This window comes from Mirounga angustirostris, unplaced genomic scaffold, assembly GCF_029215605.1.
Source record: "Mirounga angustirostris isolate CCGP_5_RB_7025 unplaced genomic scaffold, mMirAng1.0.hap1 SCAF_3, whole genome shotgun sequence".
Lineage (NCBI taxonomy): Eukaryota > Metazoa > Chordata > Mammalia > Carnivora > Phocidae > Mirounga > Mirounga angustirostris.
Genome location: NW_026991711.1, coordinates 128,907,183 through 128,929,887, shown reverse-complemented (window position 1 = coordinate 128,929,887; position 22,705 = coordinate 128,907,183).

Here is a 22,705-nt window from a genome sequence, read left to right as displayed (position 1 = left end):
TAAAATAACTAGGAATTCCAGGCCTCATATCTGCACGTATTGCCCAGAGCAAAGAAGAATTCTCTTCTTTTTTTTTTTAAAGATTTTATTTATTTGAGACAGAGAGAATGAGAGAGAGAGAGAGCACATGAGAGGGGGGAGGGTCAGAGGGAGAAGCAGACTCCCCGCCGAGCAGGGAGCCCGATGTGGGACTCGACCCCGGGACTCCAGGATCATGACCTGAGCCGAAGGCAGTCACTCAACCAACTGAGCCACCCAGGCGCCCAGAAGAATTCTCTTCTTTGCCATTAAACACAAGTCTAGTGGTTCATTCTGATTTAACCTAGCTGAACCAGTTTCTGTGCAAGAGGTATGGATTACAATATTTAGCTTAACTATTCCAACCCAGCAGCATCCAAATGATGTCATGTAATATTTAAATATTTGTGCCAATGGAGTTGTGAATATGTTTTTGGCAACATTTTTTTTATATTATAAAAGCATACAAAGTCATTGTAGAAAAATTAAAATACAGAAAAATATGAAGAACAAAATAATTACCCCTAGTTCCAAGAACAACACATTTGGGACATTTAGGTATATCTCCCTTTTCTATGTTTATGTGTGTGAGTATACACACATACACACAAAAAGACACAGGTGTATTTTTTTTTTGTTTTTATTTTAGAGAGGGAGAGGGAGGGGGCGGGAGAGGGAGAGAAAGAATCTTAAATAGGCTCCACGCCCAGAGCAGAGTCCCATGTAGGGCTTGATTTCACAACCCTGAGATCATGACCTGAGCCAAAATCAAGAGTCGGACGCTTAACTGACTGAGCCACCCAGGTGCTCGATACAGGTGTATTCTTTTTTTTTTTAAAAGATTTTATTTATTTGACAGAGAGACACAGAGAGAGAGGGAACACAAGCAGGGGGAGGGGGAGAGGGAGAAGCAGGCTCCCCGCAGAGCAGGGAGCCTGATACCGGGCTTGATCCCAGGACCCTGGGATCCTGACCTGAGCCGAAGGCAGACGCTTAATAACTGAGCCACCAGGCACCTCATACAGGTGTATTCTTAAAGCATGCTGGACAGATATGAAATTTGAGAAGTTAAAATGAATTGTCACTTTACATACCAAACTGCTTAAGAATAAATTAAACCTGTGAAAGAGCTAGATATTAGGTTTTGGCATCTAGTCAGCATACTGTGTGTGTGTGTAGAAAACTCTGGTTGATATGTTATGTATACATATATGTTATGTGTGTGTGTATGTATATATACACACACATATATTTTATTGTTATGTGTATATTTTATTATATATATTATTGTTATATGTACTTATATATACATATATGCATACACACATGTACTTTATATATATAAAACAATAAAATAAGTATCATATTATTATAAAGTTAATATCTCATCTTTTTAACTTAAGATTACTTTAAGTGTTTTGCATGACACTAAATATTGTTGGATTGTTTTATTACTTTTGTGGCTATGTATTATTCTCTCTTAAGAGTGATTAGTAAGTTATTTAACCATTTCCATATCATTTGGTATTCCCCCCTATTTTACTATTGTAAATAAAGCTGTGATTGATATGCTCATTAATAAATCTAAACCTAGTTAACTAAATATCACTAAATAGTTTTGTGAGAGATTGGCCAGTTTGTAATGTTGTCTTAAAGGTTATGAATATTTTAAAACACGTTGGTAATAATTGGAAAATATCTAGTAGAAAGGTGATAGTTTATTTTACCTCCAGAGGCATTTAAACATCATTTACTCTATTGCTACAGACACTGAATAGCATTTTCATCCATCCAGACTATCATTTTGATAGTTTTAATGTCCCCCTTTTGGAGAACTAGTGAAGTTGGTTAGTTTTTCAGGATTATGTATTTTTAAAGTTTTTTCTATAGATTTTTTTTTTGCTCACATTTTTTATTCTCTGAGTTGTACTTATATTTTTCTTATTTCTATGTTAAGTTTTTTTAATCCTCTGTTTATGGATTCTTTTTAGGGGTCAGAAGTAGTCAAAATTATCAGTTTTTTCATTTATGATGACTTTCATCACATAGTTTATTCTTTCATCTCTTGAATGATTTCATTTATCTATTTTGCTTTCTGAAATTTATTTAGGTTTAAGTGTCCAGAGGAGAATCTAAATTTGTTTTCATTTCTCAATGACTAAAGAATTATCCTATGATGATCAATTCTCCCCTTTCCTAATATGTGATGGCATTCTTATTTAAAATTGTTGTCTGTAACAGTCTGCTTGCAGAGAATTTTTCTTTTCCACCATCTATCTGTCGGTTCTTGATGTAATACCATATTTCTTTGATTACCATTACCTCGTAGTGTTAATATTTCTTGATAGAAGCCCTCTGCTGTCACTATAACTTTGCAAACATTTTCTTAAACATTTGAAGATTTTTGGATGTATCCTAGATTCATTCTGTAAGGTTAAAAATTATAAAAACTGGGTTTTTCACTGGCATTATTTGTAAATCTATAGATTACTTTGGGGAAGTAACATTTTGTAGTATTCTGTTTTTACATTCAAAACAGTGGTCAGTCTTTATGTATTCAAATCTCCTTTTGCATCTATGTCCGTTAGACCCCTTGCAGGAGGGAGCACACCTGAAGGAGGATTGAGGAGGTTGTGTTAAAGGGACTGTTTACAAAGATATGGAAGAGAAGCGAAGTAGGGATGGTGAAGCACCTTGACACTAGTAACAGTGCCAAACCATTATCGTTCCTGGGCTGGAAGGGGTGAGGAGGGGCAATAGTAAAACCAAAACTCTCACTGATATGAGGAATTCTTAATCGCAGGAAACAAACTGAGTGTTGTTGGAGTGGGGGTGGGGTGGGAGGGATGGGGTGACTGGGTGATAGACACTGGGGAGGGTATGTGCTCTGGTAAGCACTGTGAATTGTGCAAGACTGTTGAATCTCAGATCTGTACCTCTGAAACAAATAATGCAATATATGTTAAGAAAGAAAAAAGAAGAAGAAGATAGCAGGAGGGGAAGGATGAAGGGGGAAATCGGAGGGGTAGACAAACCATGAGAGATGATGGACTCTGAAAAACAAACTGAGGGTTCTAGAGGGGAGGGGGGTGGGAGGATGGGTTAGCCTGGTGATGGGTATTGAGGAGGGCACGTTCTGCATGGAGCACTGGGTGTTGTGCACAAACAATGAATCATGGAACACTTCATCTAAAACTAATGATGTATGGGGATTAACATAAGAATAAAATAAAAACAACAACAACAAAAAAAAAACCCCAAAACTCTCTGAAATCCATCGCCGTAGAAGAGGGCTACCTGATAGAAGCTGCAACCTTCCCCTGAGGCATTCGACCACCTCTTAGAAGAGAGAATAGGGATAAGAAGTACCTTGAGGACTCTCTCAACCATCCATTTATGTATGTATGTATGTATGTATGTATGTATGTATGTATGCATGCATGTGTTTGCCTCTGCCTCCCACTGGGTGAACCCAGAAGGGAAGGGAAGCAGGGTGGTGCCATCTCTGGAGATCAGCCTTGGGAGGGAGAAGACAAGCAGAGAGACAGAGCACATCTAGGACAATGTCTGTCCTTCAGTTAAGTTTGTGCTTTCCTCCTTATGAGTCCTTTACATTTATCTTGCGTTGCTCTATCAAGTTAGGATCCCTGTAGGGAATCCTATGACACATTCAGCTGACATTTTTGAGTTGGCTTTTTAATGAAAGGACAGTTTATAGGAGCGTGGGTATAATATGTTTGTTAATAAAGGAAACAGACATGGGGTGTAGGGGTGTCCGGGGGGAGCGAGCGTGGGGAGTTGTTACCTCCCTTAGGCCTGAAAGAGCAATGTAAATACAGTCTGTTCAAAAGCAGAAGTATTTATTTTAAACTGATGCTAGAGATGATATTGTGAGTATCATTTATGAATTGAGATGTCAAAGTGATAATTTTAGGATTAACATTTTCTGCTGATTTTATTCAAATATCCAAATGTTATTAACTTTTTATTAATAATTTCAAGAGATTCTTTCCGAATGACTCACATAAAATATACTTTCTCTTTCCTGAACAGCAGTGTCTACAAAAAAGAGTAACATGTACTTTATTTATGATTGCTAGGAGAATAGTAAACAATCTTCCAAAAATCTAAATCTTTGAAAGAAACTTCTGTAAATGGCAGACATTTTAAATGTCCCGTAGGCTTTACTGTTTCTCTTTTCATTTTATATAGCAAACCCCAAGATTTTTAGCAGGGCACCTCCTCCTAAATAGAGACTAGATTTTCTTCTCTTCCTTGCATCCAGGTGTGACCATGGGAATAAGTTGTTGTGTGAGAAATGAATGGAAAGGATTTGGGCAACTTCTGGGTTTTCCCCCTATAAAATGATTGAGTGTGAACTTCCCTTGTCCTTTTCCCATTTCCTGCAGGTTGGCGTGTGAGTGGTCAGCTAGATATGAGCATGCAGACAAGGGCACAGCCTAGTGGGGGGGAGACAGGAGCAGCGTAGAAATGTGTTAGCCCAGGTCCTCGGGAAGGCACACACTGAGAGGGGATTAAATGTGCAAGAGATTTATTGGAGGAAACCCTTCTGAAGGATAAAGGGATTCTGATGGAATAAGGATTGGGCAGGGAAAGTGAGACTTCTTCATCTGAGAGATGGCAGGCACATTATTAGAAAGTTTCAGCCGAGGTTACAGGGAGTCATCTTGCTAACGCTGCCCGTTAGACCCATGCTCTGCAGATAAGAGCTTGTGCTGGTACTGCAGTTGTACATAGTTGTTGGTTGACAGCATCCTGGGGTAAATGTGGCCTCAGTGGTGGTTGATCCAGAGGGGCACAGCCGGAGTTGTTGATCAACGATGTTTCTTGCTTCAGGATCTCTGAGTGGTACAATTTCATGGCTACTGTAAGAAGGATTCAGGGTCCCTGACTAGGTAAAGGAGCAGAACTGCTTTCCTATCCTGAAACATTTCCCTCCTTCTTTGACTGCCTTGTTAGAAGAAATCAATTTCTATTTTTTTAAAGCTAGTCTATTTTGGGGACTCTTTAATACAGCCACTTCTGCTTGTCCTCATACATGTATCTCCTATGTTTAATTTGTGAAACAGGAAACAATTTCTTATCCTCATATTCTTTAAATTGGGTACGTTAGCCTTGTGTTTTTTACTAGAAAATGTGCCTTTGTCCAGTTTTGAGAGGAATGTAGGTAACGTCTAACAATTGCACCTTAAAATATTCATCTTAAGTGCTTCCTTGATTCATGATAACAGTTACTTTTATAGTAGAAATGTGCTCGTTGCTTACCTAGCATCTAAGCCCCTCCCCATTGAGTAACACATAGATCTGCCTTTGGGTGAGGTAGAAATTGATTGAAGCTAGTGCTGTCCAATAGAAATATAATGTAAGCCATTATATAGTTTTAAATGTTTAGGTATTCATATTTGAAAACGCAAAAAGAAACAGAGATGAATTTTTATGTTTTATTTAGCTCAGTAAATCTAAACGACTGTCAGTTCAATATGTAACCAATATAAAAATATTAATGAAGGGGCACCTGGGTGGCTGAGTCAGTTAAGTGACTGACTCTTGGTTTTAGCTTAGGTCGTGATCTTATGGGTTGTGAGATCCAGCCCCATGTTGGACTCTATGCTCGGCGGGGAGTCGGCTTGAAGATTCTCTCCCTCTGCTCCTCGCCCCGACTCTCTCTGTCTCTCTCTCTAAAATAAATAAATCTTTTAAAAAAAGTATTAATGAAATGTTTTACATCCTTTTGTTGGTACTAAATCCTCAAAATCTGGTATGTCCTTTACACTGTCATCACACCTCAATTACATGCTAGTTGTCATCTGAAATACTTGATCTGTGTTTAGATTTCACAAAGTTTGTAGTAAAAATGTAAATTTACATACTGATGTTGCTCCAAATATACTTAAAATATACTGAATTTAATAGGTGTTTAAATTAAAATAAAAATTAAGATGCAATAAAATGAAAAAACAATCAGTCCTCCGTCACACTTGCACAAGTGGATAGTGGCTTCCATATTGGATAGTAAAGATAAATTAAGCCAATTAAGGTAATCCCATCCCCTTTGCCTGAGTGTTTTTGTTTTTTTTTTTAAGGATTTTATTTATTTATTTGACAGAGAGAGACACATCGAGAGAGGGAACACAAGCAGGGGGAGTGGCAGAGGCTTCCCGCTGAGCAGGGAGCCCGATGCAGGGCTCGATCCCATGACCCTAGGATCATGACCTGAGCCGAAGGCAGACGCTTAACGACTGAGCCACCCAGGCGTCTCCGAGTGGTTGTTTTAAGGCAGAAATCTACAGTCAGTAGATTAGACAGTCAGTATGTGGCATTTCCTTGCTGTGGAATTATTATGGTTGTTAAAATTGAACTCAGGATGTCTGCTCTATAGTTGGTCATGTGATACCATCCCTGCTGCAAACCACTCAATTCTGCCGGCCATTATAATGCAGAAGCAGCCATGGATGATTAGTATATGAATGAGGATGGTTGTGTTAGGATAAATTTTTATTTATGGACTTTGGAAAAATTTAAATTTTGTATAATTTTCCCATGCTACAAAATATTACTCTTCTTGTGATTCAACTATTTGAAAATGTTAAAACTATTTTTAGCTTCTGAGCCATACAAAAACAGCTGCTGACCCAGCCTGTTCCTGCAGATCTGATTTGTAGACCCTTGCTCTGTTGTCTTAGAGATGGAAAAGGAGGCAAATATCTTGCAATCTTGAGAGGATACCACATGAAGATAAAGTTAATATTTAGAAATGGGCCAAGGCAGGAGACTTGCAGACAAATGAACTTAGAACCTTTATTGGACTGTGTCTGAAGACCACTTTCTTTTCTATTCTTCTTGGTTACATTAGTCAATGAAGAGCCTTCCTTGTTTAAGTCAGTTTAATTTGGATTTTCTGTTGCTTGAACTATAAATAGTCCTACCTTACAAAACAATTTCCCATTTTACTGTTGAGTGAAGTTCTAAAACAGATGTTTATTATACTTAATGAACTTAATATTATTTGATGTACTTAGGATTTTTAAAGTGTTGTGGTACCACCAAACTTCTCAATGATATGGTAGCATGTACATAATATGTATGGTGTATGCTGTGGTGTATAATGTATGGGATGCCATTTACGCTACTGAGAGTGAAGACTAGTGAAATAATGAGCTTAATCATAGCCTGAATCTTCTTAAAACTAACCTGGAAGTTTTAAAGACGTATCTCCAAAATTAGACTATTATTTAATTAAAAGTCATTTTTAAAAATTCAGATAAATAATTGAGACTCAAAGGAGTTAAGTGAATTGCTGAGATGACATTGCTTTCAGTGGCTGATTGGGTTTTGAACCACCATCTGCTTGTCCCCTGAAGCCCAGACTCTTTTTAATGTACTGAGCTATCACATAAATGAGTAACTTCTGAGATGGATCTAAGCTTTTTATTTTTAATTTACTAATTTATTACAGTAATACCAAAAAAATGAATAACTGGATTCAAATTTGAGATAGAGAAGAATAAATTCTACTTCAAACCAAACTGATGAATTTTAGAGTACAGAATTATGTGTTGAGCTATTGTTCAAAAGGTCAGAGGAAATTGAAAAATTGTCAAGATACATGTTAAAAATTTATTAGAATAATGATGACTTTCTCCCTTACCAATGCTTATCAAAATTAAAACAGTATATTAATTTTCAAAGTTTTATATCAAATTAAAAATAGGTTGAATGAGTCAAATGATCTAATCAACATTTGCATGAATTCCACTCTATAAATTCTTGATAAAAGTTATAAGCATCTTTTTGTCCTTTAAGATTTATTTAGTAGGACAATTTTGCTGCTTTTTTACTGATTTAAAATAAAATGACTTCTACTCTCACAATATATTTCATATACTATTAAATATTTTTATGTTTTTATTTGAACACTAGCCATAGAATGAATATTCTAAGTCATACAAACTGTAATAGCAATGCTAATATATCTTTTTATTTTCTCACTTGAAATAAAATTTTTACGGTTATCTAATAAAATCTTGAATACACTGAATATTTGAGGTTTCATAGAGAGCAGCCCTGGAAATAAAATGATATCTATTTTCTTGGTAGCAGAACTCACTGTCTAATTCAGTTCTTATATATATTATATCTCCATACATACTTATTGAATCTTTAACCATAATCCTAGCAAAAACAACTGTGAATCTGTTTGATTGCTAAGTTTAAGGAATATTTTACGTTATGTTGAAATGATTTATCAGTTAAGGTGAATGTCCACTGTGACTAGTAAAGTCTGTTCAACAATACAACCAGTTCCTGTATACAGACAACTTGAATCTAAAAAATCTTATTTATTTATTTCATATTTTATAGCCAATTCAACATAATGAGTTTCTCAATTGTCAACTAGTTTCAAATTGTCACAGTTCAAGTTATATCCCAGTACGGATTTCTATACCATACCAGTCCATAATGCGTAGCAGGAGACCATGGTCCAGAATCCTAGATAAGAATTCAAGCCAGTCAGATGCCATTTTTTGTTTTTCAGCAACATGACGGTATGCTCTAAATGGACTTCTACTTACAAGTTTTATTTCTTTTCCAAAATGAAGGAAGCAAAATAATCCCATGTATACTGAAACCATTAAACCATTGAAATAGAATTTGTATCTTGAGGGGAGTCACCTTCATTCACTGTTCATTTGCTCCATGTTTCAATGAATGATCTAAATAGTACTGTAAAATTAAATTTTTATTTAGTGCTGATGAAATATTTATTTATTAAAAATGTAGTCATCTGCAATCAAATTTTTACTTCAGTCTCTATATTTGGAATCTGCTGATAGTTACTGGAAGCTGTTTGGGGATTGGAACACTCAGCACTATTGTATTGTGATCAATAATTAAATTTAGTGCTGACAAGCATCTAGTTTATGCAGCAGTCTCTGACAATCCCATCTTGCAAAATTAATCCTTTCCAATTTATTTAATAGAGGACATGAACAATAAAATAATTCAGATGAGTACCAATGTAGGATTATTTCTGATCAATATTACTTTATTATAAATTGGGTCCACATACTCATTAGTAAATTAACTGTCAAATCTGAAAACAGCCTTTTTTTGTTTAAAGGTAATTATTGGTACTGAAGACAAGAAGGCACTTAACCTTGCTGTACAGTTGTCCTTACCACAGTGTTTTTTATTCCAGGCTATAACTAACCCATCAAAGCTGCAGAGGGAAAATAATTAGTGATATTAAATGGATAGAATTTTAACTATTACAAAGCCATCACGGTTTAGATACAGAGAGTAGAACTAGACAATGATATAGGCTTTTATAATTATTTGAAGTCTTTGTTTATTCTGGAGATATTTTAGCTTTTGCCACCTGAAAACTCTGGAAAGAAAAAAAAAACATTGTTATAGAAAGAATTTTATTTAAGAAACATAGGTTAGACATGGCTGATTTTTTTTCATAAAAATCTTATAAAAATTACTTCTAGTTTTCTGTGAGATCTGACAGTTTGTAAGTTCTTTGGAGAATATGTCTTTAGGAAAATAAAGTCTCTCTCATGTGATGTTTTCTGTTTCCTAATTTTTCACCAGATTAATTAACCAGTTCAAGCACTGCTTGAATTCTCCAAGTTATTTTAAGGAAGTACCTTACACATTTGTATAAGCTACTCATTTTTCTACTTTGCTTTATTATGTGCACACAAATTTAGAAGACAGTTATCATCCTAGTGTATCAATGCAAGGAAGTACAATGAACATAACTAGATTTTCACAATGAACATAACTAGATTTTAAATATTACTCTTGTAAACAGACTTAAAAAAGAAACATATGGCATCTACAGCGTATCTGGAATGGATATCCTCTTTTATTATACATGTTTCTATATGAGGCAAGTAAGAGGTAATCTTTTTCAATGTTTGGACCAAATACAAATCTGATGGAGAAGTGCTGAGTCTTACCATATTGACCACTGCTACACCTATCAAAGAATTGAAACAGAGTGAGGAGAAAGTGGCATATATTCATTCTATTGATGTAGCATGCTATCAATAATCTGCACCTCGAAGTCCCCAAATAACATTTGTCGACTGTTTCATCTATTTATTAAATGGTTCAGAATTCACAAAGAATGCCAATGTGCTATTTTATTTGTATCTTGGAAATATACTATACCTACGTCTTAATCACTGAGCTTGTATTCACACTAGAGAGTCAATGAGCTAAATGATAAATAATGAAAAGTTATCTTGTTAAATAATACACTGTTGACTGGAATAAAATGGTTCAAGTTTATTCAGCTTATCCATTCATTCTCAGAAATAAGATGAAAAGAAGGTACGCTAAGGGTGCCTTGTAGCTATCAAAATTATGTTTATGACTGAATGATGCTTTAAAATATTTTCATTATTGTACTACTAAATGTAAACTGGCTGCATATTTGAGGTCTTTAAGAATTACCATTATTTTATCATGAGGGCCTGTGCAGAACACTGCTGAGCGATCAGGGGCTTGGAGACATTTTGTTTAATATACTCTTGCATAGATCATAATGCACATTTTAGTCCCCTTCTTTATCCAAGCTCAAGCTTCCCTTGTCACTCCTGTGGCGTGGTGGCTGCAAAGCTCAAGGTAGAACCAGCTGCTCACCACACTTCAAGAAGCCATGCAGATGGGCGCCTGGGTGGCTTAGTCGGTTGAGCGACTGCCTTAGGCTCAGGTCATGATCCCAGGGTTCTGGGATCGAGCCCCATATCGGGCTCCCTGCTCCGCGGGAAGCCTGCTTCTCCCTCTCCCGCTCCCCCTGCTTGTGTTCCCTCTCTCGCCGTGTCTCTCTCTGTCAAATAAATAAATAAAATCTTTTAAAAAAAAAAGAAGTCATGCAGACCGTGATTCTTTGTGCTCATATATGTTCTTTTCTTCTCTTTGGTTCTGTGCGTTGACTATGTGCTAGCTTACACCACCCCTCTTGCTTCTGATTCATTTCCCCTGTGATTTCGAATGCCATCTCAGCTCGTTTTTTTGTGAGAATGAGAAAAAGGTCATCTGCTAACCAGGCTTCAAACTAATTTCACTATTTATTTGTGATGCTTGCTCAATCCCCATCGGCCTCGTCAACATCGTGAGACTTATTAAATAGTTCCTTGCTCATGATGATCCTATATCCTTTTCTTTTCTTTTTTTTTTTTTTTAAAGATTTATTTATTCATGAGAGACAGAGACAGAGAGAGAGAGAAGCAGGCTCCCAAGGAGCAGGGAGCCCGATGCGGGACTCGATCCCAGGACCCTAGGATCACGACCTGAACTGAAGGCAGACGCTCAACCATCTGAGCCACCCAGGCGCCCCAATCCTATATCCTTTTCAAAATCAGTGAAACACAGCCTCTGATCTCTGCGAATTTGCCACTTAAAAGATCAATGTGCATAAATAAAGACTTACACCATTGCAATTTGCTGAGAATTTGGTGTAAAAGGAAAACCTATAACATAGGCTTTGCGAAAAATGAAAGGGAGAGGCGTATCTGTGAAAAATGAAAGGGGAGGCATAAATGGCCTCCCTTCCCATTCAGTCAGAGAAGGTTTCACTGGATTTGGTCGCAGACAGTCATGTGTAGGGCAATGGCTCTGTCCAGCCTGGAGCTGCAGAACCCTCTGGGAATATCGGAGAAGAGGAGGGTGTTTGCCTGCTAAGTACTGTTGACCCCTTTTCATTATTGGCTAGGTTTACACTTGCACCATTCGAGGATGATGAAAATCAGCTTTGTGTGAGCAGATCAGGAAGGTCAAACATTTTTAGGGGCAGGTTTGTTCAGAACATAAAACCAACATTACATTCCATCATACGGTATAATAAAGTTTTATAAAGTTCACTTGTTAATAACAAAGCCATGCAACTAGAGTTTGGATGCTCAGGAGAAGTATCAAATGACAGTCATTGTAGAGAAACCATCTCATGCAGACTAAAAGGCAAAATCTGTACAAGAAGGAGGGTTTCCTGTTCTCACGCTGGCGTTTCTCATTGGTCCTCAATGCTCCTTGCCTCACTGGCCCTGCCCCAGCGGCACCAAGCACCTCACTCCCTTGGTCACCCCAGGTGCGCTCCTATCTCAGACAGAGCGGTTTACTACTTCACCCTCCTCAAGCCCTCCTTTGATCAACCATACCCTGTTCTATTTTTTCTCAATAGCACCTTTTATATACAATAGTTTATATACAGTATAAGAGATGTAACTACATATTTGTATTAAATATAAACCCCATGAGATTTGAGATTTCTGCAGTGGTGGGCCAATATATATATAACAATCAGCTCTTGGGGGCAGCAGCGGGAGAGCCCTGATTTGTAACATAAGCCAGTATCTGCGGTATAAATGTTTCCATCATGCCCATTTCAAGCTACCAAGTTTTAACGAGCAGCTTGCAAAATGGCTTGAAATGTAAAAAGAAGTCTGACAAACTGGTGTAAGCTGGCTTTAGCATACTATTGAATTTTTGTCTCTTGCTCTCCGGTGTATCCCTAGTACACAGAACAGTGCCTACCTCTTTATAGATGTTTGATATTATTGAATGATTGAGGGGAACCTAGGAATTGATCTAAAAGCGACCAGCAGAAAGCATAAATCTGGCCTTGAGAGCTCTCTGCTTAAAATACTTTAGAATATAACAATACAGTATTAGCAGGCTGCAGAGGGCCCACAAGATTTGGGGGCTGCCTACTTCTGCAGCTGTCATCACCAGTCCCTATGTTACATTTTATGATACTGCTGAAGAGAAAACAATGATCATTCCCTGTCCATCCCACATGGCTTCATTCCTCTGCAACTCTGCACATACTTCTCCCCAAACCTGAAATAGCTCCCTGTGTCAATTGCCTCATAAACAACTGAAATTCTTACAAACATGCATGGGCATCACATTCTCAGTAAAGCTTTCCAGACTACTCCCTACTCTTTTCAGTGTGCAGAGACAGAGTCAAACATTTCCTCATCACTATTCTACCTATTCTTTATGCATACGTCTCCCTGCAGTTCCCAATTCTTTCCTCTGCACAGATATTTTTTCCTTTTTGTATTAGATTCAGTTTTAATGTTCATCTTTGCACCTTAAAGGTGTTTAAGTTATAAATGTAATGCATTCTCTCTTTCAAAAAGTGCAAAAAAAGAGAGGCATATATAAATTAAAAAGCAGAAGTTTCCCTTAAATCCTGTATACATTCACATCCAGGGTTAATGACTGCAAGACAATTTGGTATCTGGATTATATCTCCAATATTCAAGAAATTATATTCCCCTGTAATTCTGTAAATGTACATCTATCTCTATCACTAGACTGTGAGCATCTTGAGAACAGGTTGTGACTTTCCTGTTTCCTGAGACCCTAACACAGCACTTGGCACACGGAAGTCAAAATAAATGCCTGGTAATGAGACCAGGACAGCCATGCTTGTTAAGACCGCTGCTGCAGAGAAGAGTCTGACTGTTGATGTGTAGAGGTTATTCTGGAACGATTGTAGAATGACCTTCAGTAGCCAGTCTTCATTTTTTTCCAGACCATAAAAGATACAGCTATAATAATACTGACTTTTAACTGTCTTCTAGGCTCTCATTAGTGGAGATCTTGTCCGAGAACAGTTTTTAAGTGTTGCTGATGAAGTGGGTTCAGAACCCGGATGTGAAGTCTATAATGCAATGAAAGTATGTGATTCTTATACTTGCTAAAATGTTTATGGAGGGTTGCTGGATAAAGGTACCTCATTATACAGAAACTGTGTATCACAATTACTGGCTGCATAAGGCATAAATGAAATCAGTGATTAGATATGCATAATCTTCAAATTTAATTTACAGAATTTAATGTCTGTTAAGAGAGAGAAGCTAGACTCAGAGCTAGAATAGCTGGATTTGAATCAGTTATAATCTTTAATAGTCATATGAGCTTGGGCCAGTCCTTTATCTCCTGAAGCTACTAATTCTTAGTTTTGGAAAAGCAAGAACATCTACCTCAAAGTGTTAAGACAAGTACTATTCCTTAGTGTTTTTCCCCACCATTACATAGTGCTGTCTATATGCCAGACACTGTCCTAAGCATTTTATAAACATTAACTCACTGATTCTTCTGGATAATCCTCCGAGGTCTGTACAGTTACCATCGAGTCACTTTACAGATGAGGAAACTAGAACATATTAATAACTTGCCCGGAGCCACAAAGCATAAGCCATGAATGAGCCAGCTTTTGGACCGAGGCTGTCTGTGTTCTGAACTACCCTGTGATCATATTTTTAAAACTATTTTATAAAATATAAAGAACTTTGTAAATGAAAAGTGTGATTATTTCAAATTAATTTTTCAGTATCAGTGTTTACTTCCTTTAAGTTGCTTTTTTTTTTTCCTTTGCTAATAAGCTGTAGGGCCAAACATGAAAATAACCCCAGCTACTGTGATTTAATATTTTGTGACAATATTGTTGTTATTACAAATAATAAAATGTTATGTGAAAAGCAGAATTTATCTTTGCCCAGAAGTAAAGGGCAGAGGGTAAGTAGGGGTCAGTGTGGAGAAAAGTCCAAGCTGATTCATAAACCTTTAATAACATTACGCTCTCAAGCTCTTGGACCAAGCTTGGGATTGGGAATTATTTGAGTTACTAGAGCTGCTCATTTCTAAATTCCATTTGTATATAAACTGAAATAAAACAGGTACGCTGCAAATTTGGCCTGCATCACACTTATTGTCTCTGTTTCTCTGAGCATCTTATATTTGAGAATTTAAAGGTTTGGAGAATTAGTAAACAAATTTTGCTGATATTTAAGACCTAGAGATAATCTTACTTACTGACTTAACATGATCTGTTGGAAGGATTTTATCCAATAGATTGCAACCAGGTAAGTAATAGGTATACATTTCAGGAAGTTCTTTTTTTTAATTTATTTTTATTTTTTAAAGATTTATTTATTTACTGGAGAGAGAGAGAGAGAAACACAGAGAGAGAAAGCATGAGCACAAGGGGCGGAAAGAGAGGGAGAGAGAATCCCAAGCTGACTTTGCACAGAGTGTGGAGCACAACGTGGGGCTCAGTCTCACAACACTGAGATCATGCCCTAAGCTGAAACCAAGAGTCAGACGTTTAACCGACTGTACCACCCAGGTGATCCAGAAAGTTCTTATAAGAATATAGAAATGAATAGTACGATGACAAAAAAGTTGTTCAACATAGACAAATGCAAGATAAAATTTTGAGAATAAAATAATCCAAACTAGATTTATAGAATCCTGAGCTCATAATGATAGTCAAGTTATTAAATTCTGTTAAAAATCAAATTTAATACATTGCTATGATTAAAAAGTCCAACAGAATGTTAACTATAATATAGAAGGGCATTGGAAACAACAAAAAAATCCAATTGAATAAGATCCTGGGACTTAACATCTAAGGTACTGCTTGAAATTGTTGTCACTAAACCTCAAGAAAGACTTAATAGAATCCTAAAAGGCACAGGGAAGAATAGCAGAAATCATCAATGGAAGTGAACTACCTAGGCTATGAGTGTAGGCCACCTAAAGCAGATTAGTGCACCGTAATCATGATGAAAAGGCTAAAAAGTGATTGAAAATTACAAACCCATTTAAGGAAGAGGAAGAGAAAGGAATGTACCCCTTGAAGCTTAGGAAAAATAAATTTAAGGAAGGTAGAAGGAAGGATAAACACATAGGGTGAGAAGAAATTTAAGGAACTTATTGTCCTGATGCTAAATATTCAAATAAATTCAAAATAGATTTAATCTTTTTTAAAAATTTTGTTTAAAGATTTTATTTATTTATCTGGGGGAGAGAGAGCATGAGCTGGCAGGAGAGAGAGAGGGAGAGAGAATCTGAAGCAGACTCTGTGCTGAGTGCAGAGCCTGATGCAGGGCTCGATCTCACAGCCACGAGATCATGACCTGAGCTGAAACCAAGAGTCCACTGCTTAACTGACTGAGCCACCCAGGTGCCCCAAATTTACATTAATCCTTAAATGAGAAACCTAAATTGGATTGCTACAAGAAGTGAAAGTATGGAAAAGAGGTATTTTTTAAATTTTGAAGAAAATAGATACAACATACTTTTACATGATGTCTCAATTTCTATGTAAGAAAAATAACCATGGGTCTAATTTAATTAGGACAGACTGGAGTTCTTTCATTATACCAAGTTGTTAAAATATTTTTTATTCTTCTCTTTTGGTGCATATGGTCTTTATTGATCAGACCCAGGGCTATTCTGTATTACAGTTGGTTTGAACTAGATTTTTATGGCTAGAATAGATTTATGACATAAAATTTAAACAAAACACAAGCTCACACACACACACACACACACAAATCTTGATAGTTGATACTATGAGGTACTAGAAATGTTCCTCAGTTTTGAGGTAAGGAAAATTTTATGGTCAGGAATTAAAATAGAAAGCATTCGAATGAGAAAAATAATTTATTAGGGAGAGAAAGTGCACTGGCTTTGGAGTCATAAAGACTTACATTTACAGAGAGAGCGAGCACAAGCAGGCGGAACAGCAGGCAGAGGGAGAGGGAGAGGGAGAAGCAGGCCCCCCACTGAGTAGAGAGCCCAACAGGGGGCTCCATGGGGCTTGATCCCAGGACCCTGGGATCATGACCTGAGCCAAAGGCAGACAGTTAACAACTGGGCCACCCAGGCACCCCTAATTGTTATTTCTTGATCATGTATAATGTTCCAGTTGTTTTTTGCACGTGATTTTTTTTTTTTTTTTTTAATCCTCGCAAAGACCTATAGAGACAGGCATAGTTGTTGTTTTTTCCTATTGTACAGATGAGGGAACTGAAGTTTAGTTCAGGTTTAGTGGTTTGCTCAAATCTTACATCTAGTAAGTAGTAGAATAAGATTTTGAGTCTAAATCTGATTGACTCAATAGATCACGCTCTTAACCCATGTTCTACACTATTAGAAAGGAAAGAGATAATCTTGGAAAAATGTCATTTTAGCAGGGTTATCCATACAGCCAACACTTAGAGGAAGGTCAGAATAGATGATGGAGACATTCTCTGCCAGACTGGGGGATTGGTTTCCATTTCATGACAGTGCAGTGAAAATATCTGAGTCGGGCCCAGCACTTTATTGCCATCTGCCTCTTTCCCTTCTCTGTAAAGTGTGGGTAATTATACTTTAGCAAGATGTTTAGGAACTTAATTAATATTATTGGTAAGAGATCTTTAGATTAATGACCCAATTTTGTTCATAATAAACACATCTGGACCTGTTTTGCTGAGCTTACATGATTCTTAAAAGAAGAGATCTTATTCATAATAATGTATTTATTTTTAGTCAGCATCATAATTAAATATTTGTTTTTGCCCTGACTGTGTAAACATATAGGCTAGGCACTGGTGGTTCTAACACATCATTCTTGTCTTCAACGAGCTTATATTTAGGGAAATAAGACCTTCCAATGTGTAAATAATAATTTTAAATAACAATTGACAACATTCAGATAATTGCAGTCATAAATGGAATGTGAGTTGTTAAGATGGAACAAACACAATGTCTGTGTTGGCTGAAGGAAGGGATATTCTAATTAACAGCTTATCAAAAACAAATTGATATTTTTGCCGAATGAGAGTACACCACCATACTTATTTTTTGTATTATTAAAAACAGTATTAAATATGTTCTTTTCAAAAGCAACAGTACATTTTATATTTTACTCAATTCTATACATTTAAAAACTTTTATTTTTAATTGAAGTATAGTTGACATGCAATATTAGATTAGTTTCAGGTACACAACAGAGTGATTTGACAATTTCATACATTATGAAATGCTCACCACAAGTGTAGTAACCATCTGTCAACCATACAAAGTTATTAAAATATTGTTGACTGTATTTTCTATGCTGTAATTTTCATCCCTGTAACTTACTTATTTTGTATTTAGAAGTTTGTACCTCTTAACACCATATACTTACTATTAAAAGAAAATATAATTCTAATTTAGTATGTTTATTTTATTGAAACTATAGGATATGTTTAAATAAAAGCCACCAACCTGGAATGTCACTTCAAGGCAAGGTCATTCACTGTAAAATGGGTGATACATCAACCAATGAGATTTTTGTGTTTTGCAGTGAGGTAGTGGGAAGAAATTGAGAACAGGAGGAAATTATGCCTAATACTGTGTGATATTCGTAAACAATAGTTGTGATCTTGTTTCAGGTTAGAAACTTGAAAAAAGGGCGCCTGGGTGGCTCAGTTGGTTAAACGATTGCCTTCGGCTCAGATCATGATCCTGGAGTCCCTGGATCGAGTCCCACATCGGGCTCCCTGCTCGGCGGGGAGTCTGCTTCTCCTCTCCCACTCCCTGTTTGTGTTCCCTCTCTCGCTGTGTCTTTCTCTGTCAAATAAATAAATAAAATCTTAAAAAAAAAAAAGAAACTTGAAAAAAGAGAGAGATTATCAACAAGAGAAAGGAGTCTGATCCATAATCAGTGCAGAATTTTAGCAGAATCTGAGAATGTATAGTCCCAAATATTTGTTTTCCAAAAATTTAAAATAAATTCTCTGCAAGGATGATTTTACTATAAACAGGTATTAGGTTTTGCACTATTACTCTAATTTGGGATCCTATTTATAATAGAAAAACCTTAAAAATAATTTGTTCAATTAACCCAATTCTGATATATGTGGGACAAAATAGCAATCTAGATTGTACATTTAATTCTGTATTCTTGAAGGTGGCAGTTAGGCCTTATACTTAGACCTTCATTTATTACTATTGTCTTCTAACTAATTCAAAGAAGTAACATAATTTGAAGATCACGATCTCTTGTGCATTGCTGCCAAATTACATCTTAGTTGGCAACCGTTGTACTTATCGTTTCCAACATGAAAATGTGCTATTAATTAGATCACTGACTCAACTCCCTAGTTGAGAAAGAAAATGATACCCAGGGAATGCAAAGAAAACTAACCTGTCAGTGGAGCACATTTAATATGGGAATCGATTTCGAAGGAAACCATAGACCAACCCCACCCTGGCTACCCTTTTCTGGAATCCCTTAGAAATGGAAAGGCTGCCATTGTTTAAGAAAGATCTAGATGTACTATGGCTTGAAGGGACCACAAGAGACAGTTGCATTTTTACAATTTGCGTATTTCCATTTTGGTATAATGTACATTTAGCACACCATCATTCTTGTTTGCCTGTCTACCCAGCTGGGAATCTGTGTTCTAAGAAGGCAAGGGCCAAATCATATTAATCCCTGTATCTCAGCACTTGGCACAATTTCTAGCATATTGCAGGGATTTAAGAAGTGTTTGTAACTAATGCCTTATTTCCTTATAACTTTTTCAGTCCTGTGTTTCTATCTAAATAGACCATTGCTTAGGAATGGTTTCTGCATGTGAGACAGTGCATATTGCCCATGACTACATTCTCACTTTTCTGAATCTCAGACTATATAATTTTCCATATCTGTATAGAATATATTTTTAATTTGTATTCTATAATATATGGTTTATAATACATAGAGTGAATGATTACATGCTTTAAGAACAATCTTTAATCCAAGATTTCCTCAAGAGCTACACCCTCTTTAATGTCATCTATAATACCAAAGTCAAGATATGATTAGATCATCTGAAGGCAACTTTTCCTCAACCACAGATTTGCCAAATATGCCTCTCATAATTTTACTCATAGAATATGCCTGTTGTTACAGAAAAGAAAATGGGAGTTCTCTGTGCCTTACCGGAAGGGTTAAAACACAGTCATTAAAATGTACAAATAAGAGCAATGGCTAAATTCCAAGCCAATAAAAAAGTTACATGCTCTGCATGATTTTTAATGGCTATATAGTAACAAGGAGGCTATTCAATTATGGTAATTTTAATGTATTTGGTGTCTAGTCTCCTTTGCTTCTCTTATTTTCAGAGACTAACAGTATCAATTTAACATAGTATTTTTTCCATTTCAAAATTTCAAATATATTTATCTCTTCAAAACTTCAAATGAATACTGAATATTATTTTAATTACCAGTGGAGATCTATTAACTTCTTTTCTCATGTCATAGAATCCTTGGTCTAGAAGACTCCACAGTATCAACTAATTGGAGACCACTGCTTTCAGGTAAATCGTTATGTCCATTTTAGAGATAGGACACTAAAGCTCAAAAAGATAACAGAGCTGAGAAAAGAAGAGAAATTAGATCGAATGGGGACCTTTCTCCTACTCTTTTTCTCCACCTGAAAGTCTCTTCATTACCTATCCTACCTTCCTCCGTAGCCTCAAATACTCTTTTTTAATCTGTTCAAATACCTGTGATATTTGGTGTGAGGCTGTTTCTATCTAATGCCACATCTATGCCTTAGGTCTTTATTTAAACCAGAAGACAGAAAGAGAAAATGGAGTTTCACAATTTATATTGCATTGTCAAAGATTCAGAAACACCTGGAACCAAGGTCCTAGACCTTTTAAGTTCCTAATTTTATAATACCTTACATATTGGCAGTCAAACGAAGATGATTAATACTGGTGATAATTCCAATATTAACCATCATTCCATAAGTATATATCACTTGTAACATTGGAGAGAAAATATAGAGAATTGAAAGCACTCATAAATTCCCTTGGAAGTTTCATGTAATTTTTTACTTTGATTGAAACATGATGCCACTTCAGAATGGCATTCAAATATTTATCTCTTGGATAAAATCTTCATAGTCTATACATACTGGTGATGGTGATGTCCATATCACGGTGAAAACAACATACCTGAGGTGGTTTCATGTAAGCCTATAATGAATGGCCACTGAGGTCCATAGGAAGGATAAAGTCCATCCCAACATTAAGGAAAAGTTAACCGGTTTGGGTGTGAGTGTGTACATGTACAAGCACACACCCATCCACTGAAAACTGCCGTGTCCCACATGTCCTCACTAGACTATTTTGTCTGGAAAATTACTGAAAGGGTAATACGTTCTCAGCAGAATATCCATGTTCTTGGCTCTGACCTTTAGATTAGCATATCCAGATATGTTTAGGCTCAGAGTAACTAAGTAGAATTAAACAAAATCAAAGAGAAGGAAGTATCATCTACGATGGTTGCGTAAGGAAAAGAATTTTGACCATGACCGGAAGACTGAATCCTCTTAACCCATCAGCAAGTCCATACAGAATGTCATATTGTAACTATGGGAAATATGAAGTCAGAGCAAGGGGATTTGGTTGGATACTTCTCTTTGTGTGATTGTGACATGCCAAGGACAATCACAGTTTAGATAATGCTGAAAATATGCTGACGTATTTTTCAAGGATCCATGTTAGTTATCCCCTTACGTTAAAAATAATGCTTTCTTCCACATAGCAGACACTGTCTATGCCCCGCTTATATCCTAGGATCTTAACTCTTTAGGAATCCTTCCTGACTTCCAATTACAAGTTTGTTGAAGACTTGTTGTGATGCTCTACCCCAGGCTTGGCAGGCTGGAAGTCCCAGGGAATAACCAATGACTGATACAATTGGTGTATAAATATTGTAGCTCCTCTGTCTCACATGTTTGATAACTCTAAGAGATAGGTGTGTGTGTGTGTGTGTGTGTGCACGCGCACGCGCGCGTGTGTGTGGCGTTTACGTTGGTTACTATGGCTTTCTCTCAGGCTTAAGCTTTAGTCGCTCACTGTTTTAGCTGGTTTTCATGGTCATCCATTTATTGGCTGTCTTCCTGTCTGTTCTCACTCCCCCACTTTCTGCCATCAGTTCCTATATTTTCCAAATAAAATACTTGCACTCAAATCTTTGCTTAGAGTCTACTTCCAAGTAATCTAAAACACTTTGGAAAGGTAAGACATATATTAAAACATATATTGATTTGGATACCCAATTGGTCATATTTTTCTAAGAGTATACCCTGGTCACCTCAACCTGCCATTTGTAAATATAATCCTTAGAGTAGATTTACTTCTATAAATGAATGATCTATGTTATGACTTACTGATTTTTCCTAAATAAATACTTAGATAATGACACTCATTCTAATTCTGATAAAGTTTCACTACTAACCCCTATGTTTACTGCATCTCTCATGCTACCTTCTTTTTTTTCAAGTTTTTATACTCAGTGTCTCAGGCGTGAGCCCACTTAGTTTTCCCTTTTCCAGGAGGCATAAGTTCTATGCCTCTTTGTTAAGCTTCTATACCTTTGTGAATAGCTTTCTACCCAATATTTGTGATAATTACAATGTGAGTCTTCATCAGTTTGGCCTCCCTCAATGTCTTACTCCTCAAGTTTTTTTCTACCTCATGCCCAGCTAACTCATCTTCTGTTCTTTAAGTTTCTCCATGTAAACCCAGAGATTCTTGTTGCCTGTCTGTAAATTCCCAAAACTCATTTAGTCTAATCCCCTTGCTCAGGGAAGAAATGCCAGGAATTTTATGAGATAATTTAGCTATTGCACAAAGATGGCACATACCAGGAATATGTGGAAGTGGATGACTTAGAGCGTAAAGTTATTTTAAGACTTAATTAGGGGAGAGGGCTAATCGGTAAAGATAAAACTTTTTGAGAAATTCTGTTGGAAACTGTCTGGTGTTCAAGCCACTCAGGAATGAAACAATAGAAATCTGGGGACAGTGGATAGAACTCTGGTTGG